Source organism: Danio rerio, chromosome 1 (genome assembly GCF_052040795.2).
Source record: "Danio rerio strain M-AB ecotype USA chromosome 1, GRCz13ab, whole genome shotgun sequence".
Classification (NCBI taxonomy): Eukaryota; Metazoa; Chordata; class Actinopteri; order Cypriniformes; family Danionidae; genus Danio; species Danio rerio.
This window is the reverse complement of record NC_141021.1, coordinates 4,943,552-4,956,870: the sequence shown is the minus strand read 5'-3', so window position 1 is coordinate 4,956,870 and position 13,319 is coordinate 4,943,552. Positions and strand designations below refer to the sequence as shown.

The following is a 13,319-nucleotide window of genomic DNA, read 5'->3' as shown; positions in this document are numbered from 1 at the left end:
GTATTTATTTATTTATTTACTTATTTTTTATTATTATGTTTATTTTTGTATTAATTCATTCCTTAATTTTTTTTACATTATTTTATTTTGAATATGTCATTTTAAACATTTTCATGTTTAAATAATATGTTCACTGTTTTTTATTTTATTTATTTATTTACTCATTCTTTTTTTTCATTTATTTTATTTTATTTTTTAACACGTCATTTCAAACGTTTTCATATTTAAAGAATATGTTCATCTCATTCGATCATTCATTATTTATTTATTTATTTATTTATTTATTGTTGTTTTGTTTTGTTTTGCTTTGATTTTGCTTAATAACACTTATAATGGTTCATTAGTTAGAGTTAGTAAATATATTTACTAACATTAACTAAGCATGAATAATCTTGTGAAGCATTTATTTTTCATAGTTTAACATTAACTAATGTATTAAAATCCAAAGTTGTGCTTGTTACATTAGGTAATGCACACTGACTTAACATGAACTAACATGAATTTAACTATTTAACTAACTAACTAACTAACTAACTAACTAACTAACTAACTACCTAACTAACTAACTAACTAACTAACTAATTAACGTTAACAAAGAGGAATAAATACAGTAATAAATGTATTATTAATATTACGTTCATGTTAACATTACCTAACTTGAACTAAGTCCATGTTAACATTACCTAACTTGAACTAATTGACCATAAATTTAAAGTGTTACGTTTAATTTAATTTAATTTAATTTAATTTAATTTAATTTAATTTAATTTAATTTAATTTTATTTTATTTTATTTTATTTTACATTTGGGTCCAACTATTGTATTTCTTGTAATGTCTCTCTAGTTTGGTGCATTGTTATTTCTGGAGAGTTGTGCTGTGTCTAAAAATTGCCTCTGGATTGAATTTCACATTCAGCACAGACATGTGCAGATCCACACACAGCTGTGTGCACATATCATGCAGGACTGAAACCAAATCTCCCCACATAACAATGTGATTTCATGCACGACTCATGTCTATTATATGCAGATCGTTTCCTATGGCAGATTCAGAGCTGAGGGTTTATTTTTTTAGGCTATTGTCGTATTCTTTCTTTTTTCTGCCATGTTCTGAAGTGCATGCATTTCAAATGAAGCTCTATTGGTTGTGTAAGTCATCCGGTTGGATTTTGTTCTTTGGCTGTTTTGTCTTGTCCTGGTTTTGCTGTGTCTGGCAGAGACGACAGTGTTGATCCAAATTGAGGCTCTCAGAAAGAATCAGGGAGCATGAGATAGCATGTCTAATGAAGTGCTGGTGAAGAGACGCCTTCATTTCCGGCTTGTGTGAGACTGATGCTGTCTTAATGAAGATACTGCATGGAAGACAAAGCAAAAGATATTTCATCATCACTAAAAAAAAAACTAAAAATGTTCGGCTGATTTGAGTGTGTGAAATGGAAACGGAAAAGAAGCTCTTCTATGTTTCCCTTTTTATTTCAGAGAGGGGAAAAAGAGTGTTTTGTTCAACTTTATAACAATTACAGTTACACTGATTTAAAATGAAGCTAAAACACCTGTGGATATTTGATTAAAATGGATTAATGATAACACAAATCCATTGGGCTGTTATTTAAATTCCCCACGACACTGACTGATTGATTGATTGATTTTTTTTGGTTGGTTGTTTTTTTGATTGAATGATTGATTGATCTATAGATTGATTGATTGATTTTTATAAGATGGATGGTTGATGGATTGGTTTGTTGGTTGTTTTTTTTTATGTTTGGTTGATTGAGTGACTGACTGACTGATTGTTGGATTGACATATTTTTTTGGTAGGTTGTTTTTTTAGTTGTTTGGTTGGTTGGTTAAATGATTGATTTATTGATTAATTGATTGATTAACTGATATATTGATTGATTGAATTATTTTATTTGAATGATTGTTTTTTGTTTTTGTTTTTTGCTTGGTTGGTAGTTTTTTTTTCTTCTTTAGGTAGTTTTTTTTTAAATGATAAATTTTATGTTTGGTTGTTTTTTGAATGTTTGACTGACTAACACATTGATTGATTAATTGATTACAATGTGTGTGTGTGTGTGTGTGTGTGTGTGTGTGTGTGTGTGTGTGTGTGTGTGTGTGTGTGATTATTAAGATTTTATTTAAATAATTTAATTTAATGTATTTTTTATGTTTTGTTATTTAGTTGTTTTTCTGGTTGGTTGGTTGGTTGGTTGGTAGTTGTTTTTTGTTGTTGATTGATTAGTTGGTTGGGGGATTGATTGATTAATTGATTGATTGTATTTCTATATAATAATCAAAAGCAATTAGTGTATTTTTCATTTAATTTAATTTACTTATTTAAAGAGAAAAAAAAGAAGTGAACTTCAACAAACATAAAAAAAATGAGAGTCAGAATAAGGCACTGGTTCGAGTCTCGGCTGGGTCAGTCGCCATTTCTGTGTGGAGTTTGCATGTTCTCCCCGTATTGGTGTGGGTTTCCTCTGGGTGCTCTGGTTTCCACCACATGTGCTATAGGTGAATTGAATAAACTTATCTGTAGTATATAAATGTGAATAAGTGTGTATTGATGTATTGAGTGTGTTTCCCAGTGCTGGGTTGTAGTTGGAATGGCAACTGCTGTGAAGCACAAATATGCTGGAATAGTTGGTGGTTCATTCCAACGTGACAAACTCCGATAAATAAAGGACTAGGCTGAAGGAAAATGAATGAATGAATGATACTATTTAAAGAGTATAAATAGAGAAATGGATATTGTCTGACCTGAAAAGCTTGATCGGTGCTTGTCAAATCTTCACTTAGCATAAATACTTTACACAAAGAGCTGTAAAATGTGTGCTTTCAATTCTCCCAGCTGATTTCATTTGAACTGTGTTGATTTGTTTTATCATTCATGAGTAATTGCCTTGAACTAATTTCAGCTCCTCTATATGAACACCCAGATGAAGGAATATTTGAATTAGTAAATTAATACTGAACCTGAAGCCAGAATCCCATAATTCATTTGTATTATTTTCTGCTATTAATGGCCAGGTGAGAAATACAGTTCATTTAACAATTACTATAACCTGTTAACTATTCCTAGTCCCAGAAGTATGCAAAACCTGCATATGCTAAAGTCTTATATTGAAATCCCTATAGTGTTCAGCATATATTAGTACACCTCTTATGCATTTATATTTTCTATAGATTGCTGAAGATTAATCTGGAGCTAATCTGACAAAATAACTTCATAACAGTCCAAAAAATTAATAGCCTGAATTTATATGTTAGGAAAAAAATATTAAATCTATGAAATCTGTTTTGTTCAAATGCACCAAAATATATTACCTTAATATACTGAAAAATGTATGGATAAAAAATGTTTACCTATTTATGCTGAGCAGTAGAATAAATGACTAAATGAATGAATGAAATAATACATAAATTAATAATGATAAATAAATAAATAAATATATATATATATATATATATATATATATATATATATATATATATATATATATATATATATATATATATATATATATATATATAGAGAGAGAGAGAGAGAGAGAGAGAGAGAGAGAGAGAGAGAGAGAGAGAGAGAAAAAGAGAGAGAGAGAGTAAATTTAGTATAAGCTAATTTCATTAGAAAAAAAGAATTCCATCACTTATCCTCCCTTTTATCCATCCATCCATTCATTCGTTTGTTCCTTCGTTCGTTTGTTCATTCATTCATACCCCCATTTATTCATCTATCAGATCCATCAATCCATCCATCCATTCATTCATTCATTCATTGAATTCACACATTCATTCACTGAATCGATCATCAATTAATCCATCAGATCCATTCATTCATTCATTTATTCATTCATCTATTCATTGGATTCATCCATCCACCCATTTATTCATCCATGAGATCTGTCCATCTGTTAATTCGTTTATACATCAATTAATTCATCAGTTCATTAAACCACCCATTCATTCATTCATTTATTCATCTATCCATCAGATCCATGCATCCGTCCATCCATCCATTCATTCATTTATTCATTCATTCATCAAATCCATCCATCCATTAATTCATTTATTAATTCATCCATCAATCCTTCCACCATTTATTCACCCATCCATTAAATCCATCTATCCAGCCATTCATTCATTCATTCATTCATTCATTCATTCATTCATTCATTCATTCATTCATTCATTCATTCATTCATTCATTCAACAGATCAATCTATTCATTACGTTAATCTATTGTATCCATTAATCCATTGGATTCATTCATTCATTCATTCATTCATTCATTCATTCATTCACCAGATCCATTAATCTAATAATTCATTCATTCATCAATCAAATCCATCAATCTCTCTGTCCATCCATTCATTCATCCAACTGATTCATTCATTCATTCATTCATTCATTCATTCATTCATTCATTCATTCATTCATTCATTCATTCATCCAACTGATTCATTCATTCATTCATTTATTTCAATCATTCATTCATTCATTCATTCATTCCATGTCATCCATCCATCCATCATTTATAGGCATATTAGCATAAGAAGTGTAATTGACTCCAATCCCTTAAATGATTAGTAAATAATACACACAGTATCTCCATCATCATCCCGAGCGTCTGTTATTTTCCAGTGTCACCAGTTTTCATTCAATCATCATTTATTTCTTCCTTAAAGAGCCGCTTCTCTCCTGGCTTTTTTTCTGAAGCCCAACAATCATGTTTTTGGTCCGTCTGAAGCTGCGCTGGATAAGCACTAAAGTCCTTCCTCTGCTTGTCTGTCAACATGGATGCTGCGCAGACGCTTCAGCTTTAATCCCGCCAATCATGGCATCCGCTCAAACTTGCCGTCAGATTCAGCTTCTGCTTCCAGGACTTATAGCAAAAGGCCTTCAGATCAAGTCTAAAGGACGTGGAGCGCCAGCCTCTTCCACCAAATCATTCGCTTTCACGCCAATCCGTTACCAGCTTTCCTTCAGCTCAACTACAAACATTAGAAGAGTACTTCAGGGGAAAATCAATGGGGGGAAATCAAATAAATAAATAAATGTGGATGTTCTGTATATTCATCGTCATTGTGTTGATTTAGATGTGTTTATGTGCGTGTGTGTGTTTGTGTGTGTTCAATTCAATTCAGAACATGTCTGAGGCAGCTCCGTGTGGGGAAAATGAAGTGGGAGTTCAATTAAATGGAGATTAAAACTGGCTTTTTGCTTTTTTGCCAAGTCATTTATTATTTGATTCAATAGGCACATCTCCACAAATTACTATAACATCAAAAAGTTGTTTTGTTTATATTATTTTACAATTTAATTAATAAAGAAGCAAACTTATGTTCTAGTTTCATTGCACTCAAAGTAAAATATTTATTTATTTATTTGTATTTAAATATTTGTATTTATTTTTGCATTTATTTATTTATTTATTTATTTATTTATTTATTTATTTATTTATATTTGTATTTATTTATTTAAGTATTCATTAATTAATTTATTTATTCATGTATTTATTTATAAATACATAAATAAAAAATATATATATTTTATTTATTTATTTTTTGCATTTATTTTTTCATTTATTTATTTATTTATTTATGTACAATGTAAAAAAGGAGGCATGTCAATCAAAGTGTTTCTGCAGACTATTTTTATCAAGAGTGATTAATATATATACATACCATTAGAAGCTGGTCATATTCACAGACTGTTGACACATAACTTTACTTAAACCCCTTATAAAATCTTTTTTATACATTTTTTAATCAATTAAGCCTAATCATAAATAATTAATATTTATAGATTAAACTTTATCATAAAGTGTCCCTCATGCAAAAACATCAAGCAACTCAAGCTGCGATAGTAACACTGCAACAAGGACACCTTTAAATAAATTGTTACCAGGTTCTAAAATAACATGTTTGCATATGTGAATTAAGCATTATTTCATTAACTATATGCTAATTTACCTATTTTAGCAATTTTTTTCCTTGAAACACGTCTATTTCAATTTTGTTTTCAAGTATCAACTATCAAATAATATTTATTTATTTATTTATTTATTTATTTATTATTAGTAGTATTATTTTAGATAATTAAGAATTATTGTTAATAAATTTATTATTATTATTATTATTATTATTTTGTTTGGTTATTTCGTCTTCTTCTTCTTATCATTATTATTAATACTAGTGTTATTATTATCAATATTATAATAATAATAATTATTATTATTATCATTATCTGGTTGCTTAGTTATTTTTTCTTTGTCTTTTTTTTATTCTTCTTATTATTATTTATTTGTTTGGTTATTTCGTGTTTTTCTTTTTCTAATTCTTCTTCTTCTTCTTTTTCCTCTTCTTCTTCTTCTTCTTTTTCTTCTTCTTCTTCTTCTTCTTCTTATTATTATTATTATTATTATTATTATTATTATTATTATTATTTTTACTATATCACAGTAGAATGTTTTTAAAGAGAACATTTCTTGCAACTCCAAAACTCAGAAAATACAGTAAAATGTCATAAACAATAATTTTCATTTAATAATAATTGTTGTAAATAATCCGAATAAATGATGCATTAATATAAACGTCAGTAATAATCAAAACCTTCACAATACAGATTTGAACTAAATCAGTTGTTTGTTGATGTTTTTCTTTTTTTTTTTTGAGAACTAACCCAGTTAATCAAACATCATAGCTGATAGCAGAAGCGAGGTCACAGGTTTGCAGACAGATATAGCTCTATGGCCTGCTTTCCGTCACTTGGCTTGCATAATTCTCCGTCGATCTGTGTCGCATGTATCTGCGTTCCCGGCGAGAGAACATTATATAAGCGTCACTCCTTGCTGCATGAGTAATTATAGACACTTTGAGATTTGGAAAACAGCATCAGCTCTTGTTTTAAACCATACGAGGTCTGACATTTGCAGATTTTCTTAGTAAACCGATGAGAGGAAAAGATCTCACTGGAGTCTTTCTGTCCTCTCTGTTTGCTTTTATGATGGTTTGTTTAAGGTAAGAGACTGCAGGTGAAGAGTTTGAAAAGCATAAAAGTTTGAAAAGCGGTTTAGTTGATCGATTACAATAAGAATTGCAAACATTTATTTATTGCAGCATACTAAAGTAAATATACATTGAATTAACTTTTTTATTGAGGTAAGTATTTGCAAACAATTGAAATGGGCAAATAAATTTCAGTTAGTAATGTTCAGATGCATTTGTTTGTTTAAATTCAGCCCACACACATTGTTTGCAACCATTTATCTTAAAAATGTAGTAAATCCAATGAATCATTTTGTTTTTCAGTGTAGTTGTTTGACTATATATTTTAACCTTTAATATGCATATATTAATATGCTTTAATTGATTTAATCAATATATTTTCCTTATATTTTATTCGTTATCTACCTTAAAAGAATGCGAATATTCATGGATGTGTTCTAATTAAGTATACTATCGCATTTTAGAAACCTACATAAATATATACATATATAAAAAACTATAGAAATTATTATTAATGTTATTTAAATATGTGAATAGACATTATTATTATTATTATTATTATTATTATTATTATTATTATTATTATTATTATGGGCGAAACAGTGGCGCAGAAGGTAGTGCTGTCACTTTTCCCCCACAGTCTAAATACATGCTAAATTGTCCGTAGTGTATGAGTGTGTGTGTGGATGTTTCCCAGCGATGGGTTGTAGCTGGAAGGGCATCAGTTGTGTAAAAACTTGCTGGATAAGTTGGCGGTTGATTCCGCTGTGGAGACCCCGGATTAAGAAAGGGAATAAGCCAACAAGAAAATGAATGAATGAATGAATAAATGAATGAATTATTATTATTATTATTATTATTATTATTATTATTATTAAAAATTGGTAAATTGAGAAAAGAAATAACAAGTGGTTTGACAATACATCCCCTGTTGATTGATTATTTTAAAATAACTATTTATTTATTTATTTATTTATTTATTTATTTATTTATTTATTTATTTATTTGTGTTTGTTTTTACTTGTTATTCATTCATTTTCTTTTCGGCTTAGTCCCTTTATTAATTTGGGGAATGAACCGCCAACTTATCTAGCATATGTTTGACGCAGTGGATGCCCTTTCAGCTGCCACCCAACTCTAGAAAACACCCATACACTCCTGCATTCACACACATACACTACGGAGAATTTTAGCTTACCCAATTCACCTGTAGTGTATATGTTTGGACTTTGGGGGAAACAGGAGCACCAGAAAGAAACCAGGGGAAGAACATGCAAACCTCATACAGAAATGACACCTTCAGTATTTGTTTATTTATGTATTTGTTTGTTTGTTTATGAAATTATTTCTTGATTTTTTTTATTGGTTATTTATTATTATTATTATTATTATTATTATTATTATTATTATTATTATAGTTGGGGGTTGAGTGTTGGGTTAATGACCCACCTCGTAAAAATGCGATGTTACCAAAACGCCAACATGTTGTGACTAAATATCAATTTCGACATATACAGCCCTAAGTGTAAGTATTATTTATTTATGTATTCATTTATTTGTTTGTTTGTTTGTTTGTCATTATTGATAATAATATTATTGTTCATTTTATTTATGTTTTTGTAACTATTTGTAGCTTTTTCTTTTTTTCAATAAGTGTCATTTTCCAAAGCACTTGCAATAACAACACCAAACAGCCACCCACTGGAAGTCGCAGTTAAAGTTGTTGAAAGTTGTCTATAAAAGCAACTTCATGACCAAAAAGTAAACACCAGAGGCCAAAGTTGGCTGTGATTAGACTGTGACGAATAAGAGAAAGAGCAGGTGAAGAAGAACGAGGATTAGAGAGTTGCACATAAAAGCTGCTTTCACGTGCTCCATCAGACAGGGTTTGTTATGGCCGTGGTCATTATTCCACCTCTACAACACTTCACAGACAGAACCCAGCTTAACGCCAATCCCCGAGAGGGCCTGCCGGTCGAGTCGGGATTGATTCATACTTGTTTTTGGTCCATTTAATTACCCTTCCTCTTCCTGAAGGTCTTTGAGCTTCCTTTTTTGCACTACAAAATGCTCACTCAAGCCTGAGCGATGGATCTTGTTTGCCACTTGTTCTTTATCATGCAACTCAGTGAATATGGGAATATACCAGCATGGAATATGCATTCATTCATTCATTTTACTTTAGTTTAGTTCCTTATTTATCAGGGGTCGCCACAGAAGAATGAACCACCAACTATTCCGGCATACGTTTTACGCAGTTAATACCCTTCCAGCCAATACTGGGAAACATCCATACACACTCATCCACACACATATAATACAGCCAAATTAGTTAATTAAATTCACCTTCAATGCATGTTTGGACTGTGAGGGAAACCAGAGCACCCGGAGGAAACCCACGCCAACACGGTGAGAGCAAGCAACATCTTCACAAAAATGCCAACTGGCCCAGCTAAGACTCGAATCAGCAACCTTATAGCTGTTAGGTGACAATGCTAAGCACTGAGCCAAAAAAATAAATGCACCAATATGTGATATGTGACACTAATAAATAAAAAAAACATTTGTTCTGGATTGTGTCCCCAAATAAATGCAAATAAAGAAATACACACCTCAAACTGGACCAATCAGCAGCAAGAAAAGTGAGATATCTGCACTGTAAAAAAAGTTACTTCATTTTTTACGTAAAATAACATAAAATAATGACTGTTAAATTACAGAAATTTACCATAAAATAACAGATGTTAAATTACAGAAATGTACCGTAAAATAACAGATGTTAAATTACAGAAATTTACCATAAAATAACAGATGTTAAATTACAGAAATGTACCGTAAAATAACAGATGTTAAATTACAGAAATGTACCGTAAAATAACAGATGTAAATTACAAAAAAGTACCGTAAAATAACAGATGTTAAATTACAGAAATGTACTGTAAAATAACAGATGTAAATTACAAAAAAGTACCGTAAAATAACAGATGTTAAATTACAGAAATGTACTGTAAAATAACAGATGTTTAATTACAGAAATTTACTGTAAAATAACAGATGTTAAATTACAGAAATTTACCTTAAAGTAACAGATGTTGATTTACAGAAATGTACCGTAAAATAACAGATGTTAAATTACAGAAATGTACCGTAAAATAACAGATGTTAAATTACAGAAATGTACTGTAAAATAACAGATGTTAAATTACAGAAATGTACCGTAAAATAACAGATGTTAAATTACAGAAATGTACCGTAAAATAACAGATGTAAATTACAAAAAAGTACCGTAAAATAACAGGTGTTAAATTACAGAAATGTACTGTAAAATAACAGATGTAAATTACAAAAAAGTACCGTAAAATAACAGGTGTTAAATTACAGAAATGTACTGTAAAATGACAGATGTTTAATTACAGAAATTTACACTAAAATAACAGGTGTTAAATTACAGAAATGTACTGTAAAATAACAGATGTTTAATTACAGAAATTTACTGTAAAATAACAGATGTTAAATTACAGAAATATACTGTAAAATAACAGATGTTAAATTACAGAAATGTACCGTAAAATAACAGATGTTAAATTACAGAAATGTACTGTAAAATAACAGATGTAAATTACAAAAAAGTACCGTAAAATAACAGGTGTTAAATTACAGAAATGTACTGTAAAATAACAGATGTTTAATTACAGAAATTTACTGTAAAATAACAGATGTTAAATTACAGAAATTTACCTTAAAGTAACAGATGTTGATTTACAGAAATGTACCGTAAAATAACAGATGTTAAATTACAGAAATGTACCGTAAAATAACAGATGTTAAATTACAGAAATGTACTGTAAAATAACAGATGTTAAATTACAGAAATGTACCGTAAAATAACAGATGTTAAATTACAGAAATGTACCGTAAAATAACAGATGTAAATTACAAAAAAGTACCGTAAAATAACAGGTGTTAAATTACAGAAATGTACTGTAAAATAACAGATGTAAATTACAAAAAAGTACCGTAAAATAACAGGTGTTAAATTACAGAAATGTACTGTAAAATAACAGATGTTTAATTACAGAAATTTACTGTAAAATAACAGGTGTTAAATTACAGAAATGTACTGTAAAATAACAGATGTTTAATTACAGAAATTTACTGTAAAATAACAGATGTTAAATTACAGAAATGTACTGTAAAATAACAGATGTTAAATTACAGAAATGTACCGTAAAATAACAGATGTTAAATTACAGAAATGTACTGTAAAATAACAGATGTAAATTACAAAAAAGTACCGTAAAATAACAGGTGTTAAATTACAGAAATGTACTGTAAAATAACAGATGTTTAATTACAGAAATTTACTGTAAAATAACAGGTGTTAAATTACAGAAATGTACTGTAAAATAACAGATGTTTAATTACAGAAATTTACTGTAAAATAACAGGTGTTAAATTACAGAAATGTACCGTAAAATAACAGATGTTAAATTACAGAAATGTACTGTAAAATAACAGATGTTAAATTACAGAAATGTACCGTAAAATAACAGATGTTAAATTACAGAAATGTACCGTAAAATAACAGATGTTAAATTACAGAAATGTACTGTAAAATAACAGATGTAAATTACAAAAAAGTACCGTAAAATAACAGGTGTTAAATTACAGAAATGCACTGTAAAATAACAGATGTTTAATTACAGAAATTTACTGTAAAATAACAGGTGTTAAATTACAGAAATGTACTGTAAAATAACAGGTGTTAAATTACAGAAATTTACTGTAAAATAACAGATGTTAAATTACAGAAATTTACCTTAAAGTAACAGATGTTGATTTACAGAAATGTACCGTAAAATAACAGATGTTTAATTATAGAAATGTACCGTAAAATAACAGATTTTCAATTACAGAAATTTACTGTAAAATAGCAGATGTTAAATTACAGAAATTTACTGTAAAATAACAGATGTTTTAAATAAATTACATTTTTTTAATTTTAATTTACTTTAAAATAATGGATTTTATTACAGTGTGCTGCAACTTAAATATAAATCAGTTAACGTCTTATTTTCATTGTTATTGTAAACCTTTTTAAAAGTGAATGTACACCTAAATAAATTGTAATTTATATACTAAAGATTACGCGTCATGAAGATTTAAAGTTGTTCAATTACAGTAAGTCAGTATTCAAGTTGAATATTTTTACTTTAAGTGAGCTTACAGCTGCATACATTATCCTGTCAAGTTAGTTTTTTTTTTATAGATCACAACTTTTGTATGAGATTTGATGTACACAAAATTACGCCCTGCTTTTTTACTTTGCACCCAGACACCAGATAACTGTATGAAGAATCAAGTCTTAAGAACGTTGCTTTGGAAGCTGAGTAGATTTTTTTTTTTAAGCAATAAGCTTGGTTTATTTTGCATATGATATTTTATTAAATTTAGACACTGTGCTGTTGCAATACTGTATAGATCCAACAGGCAATCCATAGGATTTGCATCTTCGTTAAGGTGTGCACTCAATAAATCTTTAACAGATTACAAAACATACTGACTTATATTGCAAACAGAAAAGAAAAAACATAAATCCATCTGGTGCAACATTTGGCCAACCAGCCTTTCCTTAAATGAGCAGCTTTCCCGTAGGAATGAGAAATCACAAAAGAAATCCCGTTTGATATCTCAATTGTTTCTCCTAGACAGTAGAAAGATGTTGAAAAAGCACAACTCTCTAGGGGGAAATCACTTACAATCTTAAACTGTTTAACATGCAAACACAAATTTCTACCATTCATTCATTCATTCATTCATTTTCTTATCGGCTTAGTCCCTTTATAAATCCTGGGATGCCACAGTGGAATGAACCGACAAATTATCCAGCACATTTTTTATGCAGCGGGTGCCATTCCAGCCCCAACCCATCTCTGGGAAACCTATTTCTACCATTTTTAACGATATTCATAGTAAAAATAGACTGCCATCCACATTAATTGTATAGCCCAAATTAAAATAGATGTTCCAATAGAGGGCTAGTAATGCCATAAAACAGTGTTTGGTTCCTCAGTGAACCTTTCAATTTATTTTTATTTTTTTTTTTTTTTATTGATTTATTTCTCAGAGAAACAAACATTTCAATAATGTAAAGGAACTTATTTCCACATAAAAAAACGTTATGTTGAATAAAAAAAAGATGAATTGGGTGAATATTAAATGTTCTTGCAGAAAATTTCTTTTATAAGTGCTGCATGTACATTTTATTCATTTATTTTATTTTATTCATTAATTCATTTATTTATTTAT

At 29.1% G+C, this 13,319-nt stretch overlaps 2 long non-coding RNA genes across 5 annotated transcripts in view; one reads left to right on the top strand and one right to left on the bottom strand.

Moving 5' to 3' along the window:
* Positions 1-13,319, bottom strand: part of LOC137495392 (uncharacterized) — a 143,023-nt gene that overhangs the window by 95,678 nt on the left and 34,026 nt on the right. The window contains exon 3 of one of the 4 annotated variants that reach the window (XR_015476116.1): positions 802-1,352. The exons of the other annotated variants lie outside the window; for them this stretch is intronic. This is a non-coding gene — a long non-coding RNA (uncharacterized LOC137495392). Of the gene's footprint in view, positions 1-801; positions 1,353-13,319 lie in introns of those variants that run through there. 4 annotated transcript variants of the gene reach the window in all.
* On the top strand, positions 8,630-13,126 carry LOC148679743 (uncharacterized). The gene is made up of 4 exons (XR_015941911.1): positions 8,630-9,839; positions 10,462-10,624; positions 11,110-11,458; positions 11,983-13,126. It is a non-coding gene; the product is annotated as an uncharacterized LOC148679743 (long non-coding RNA).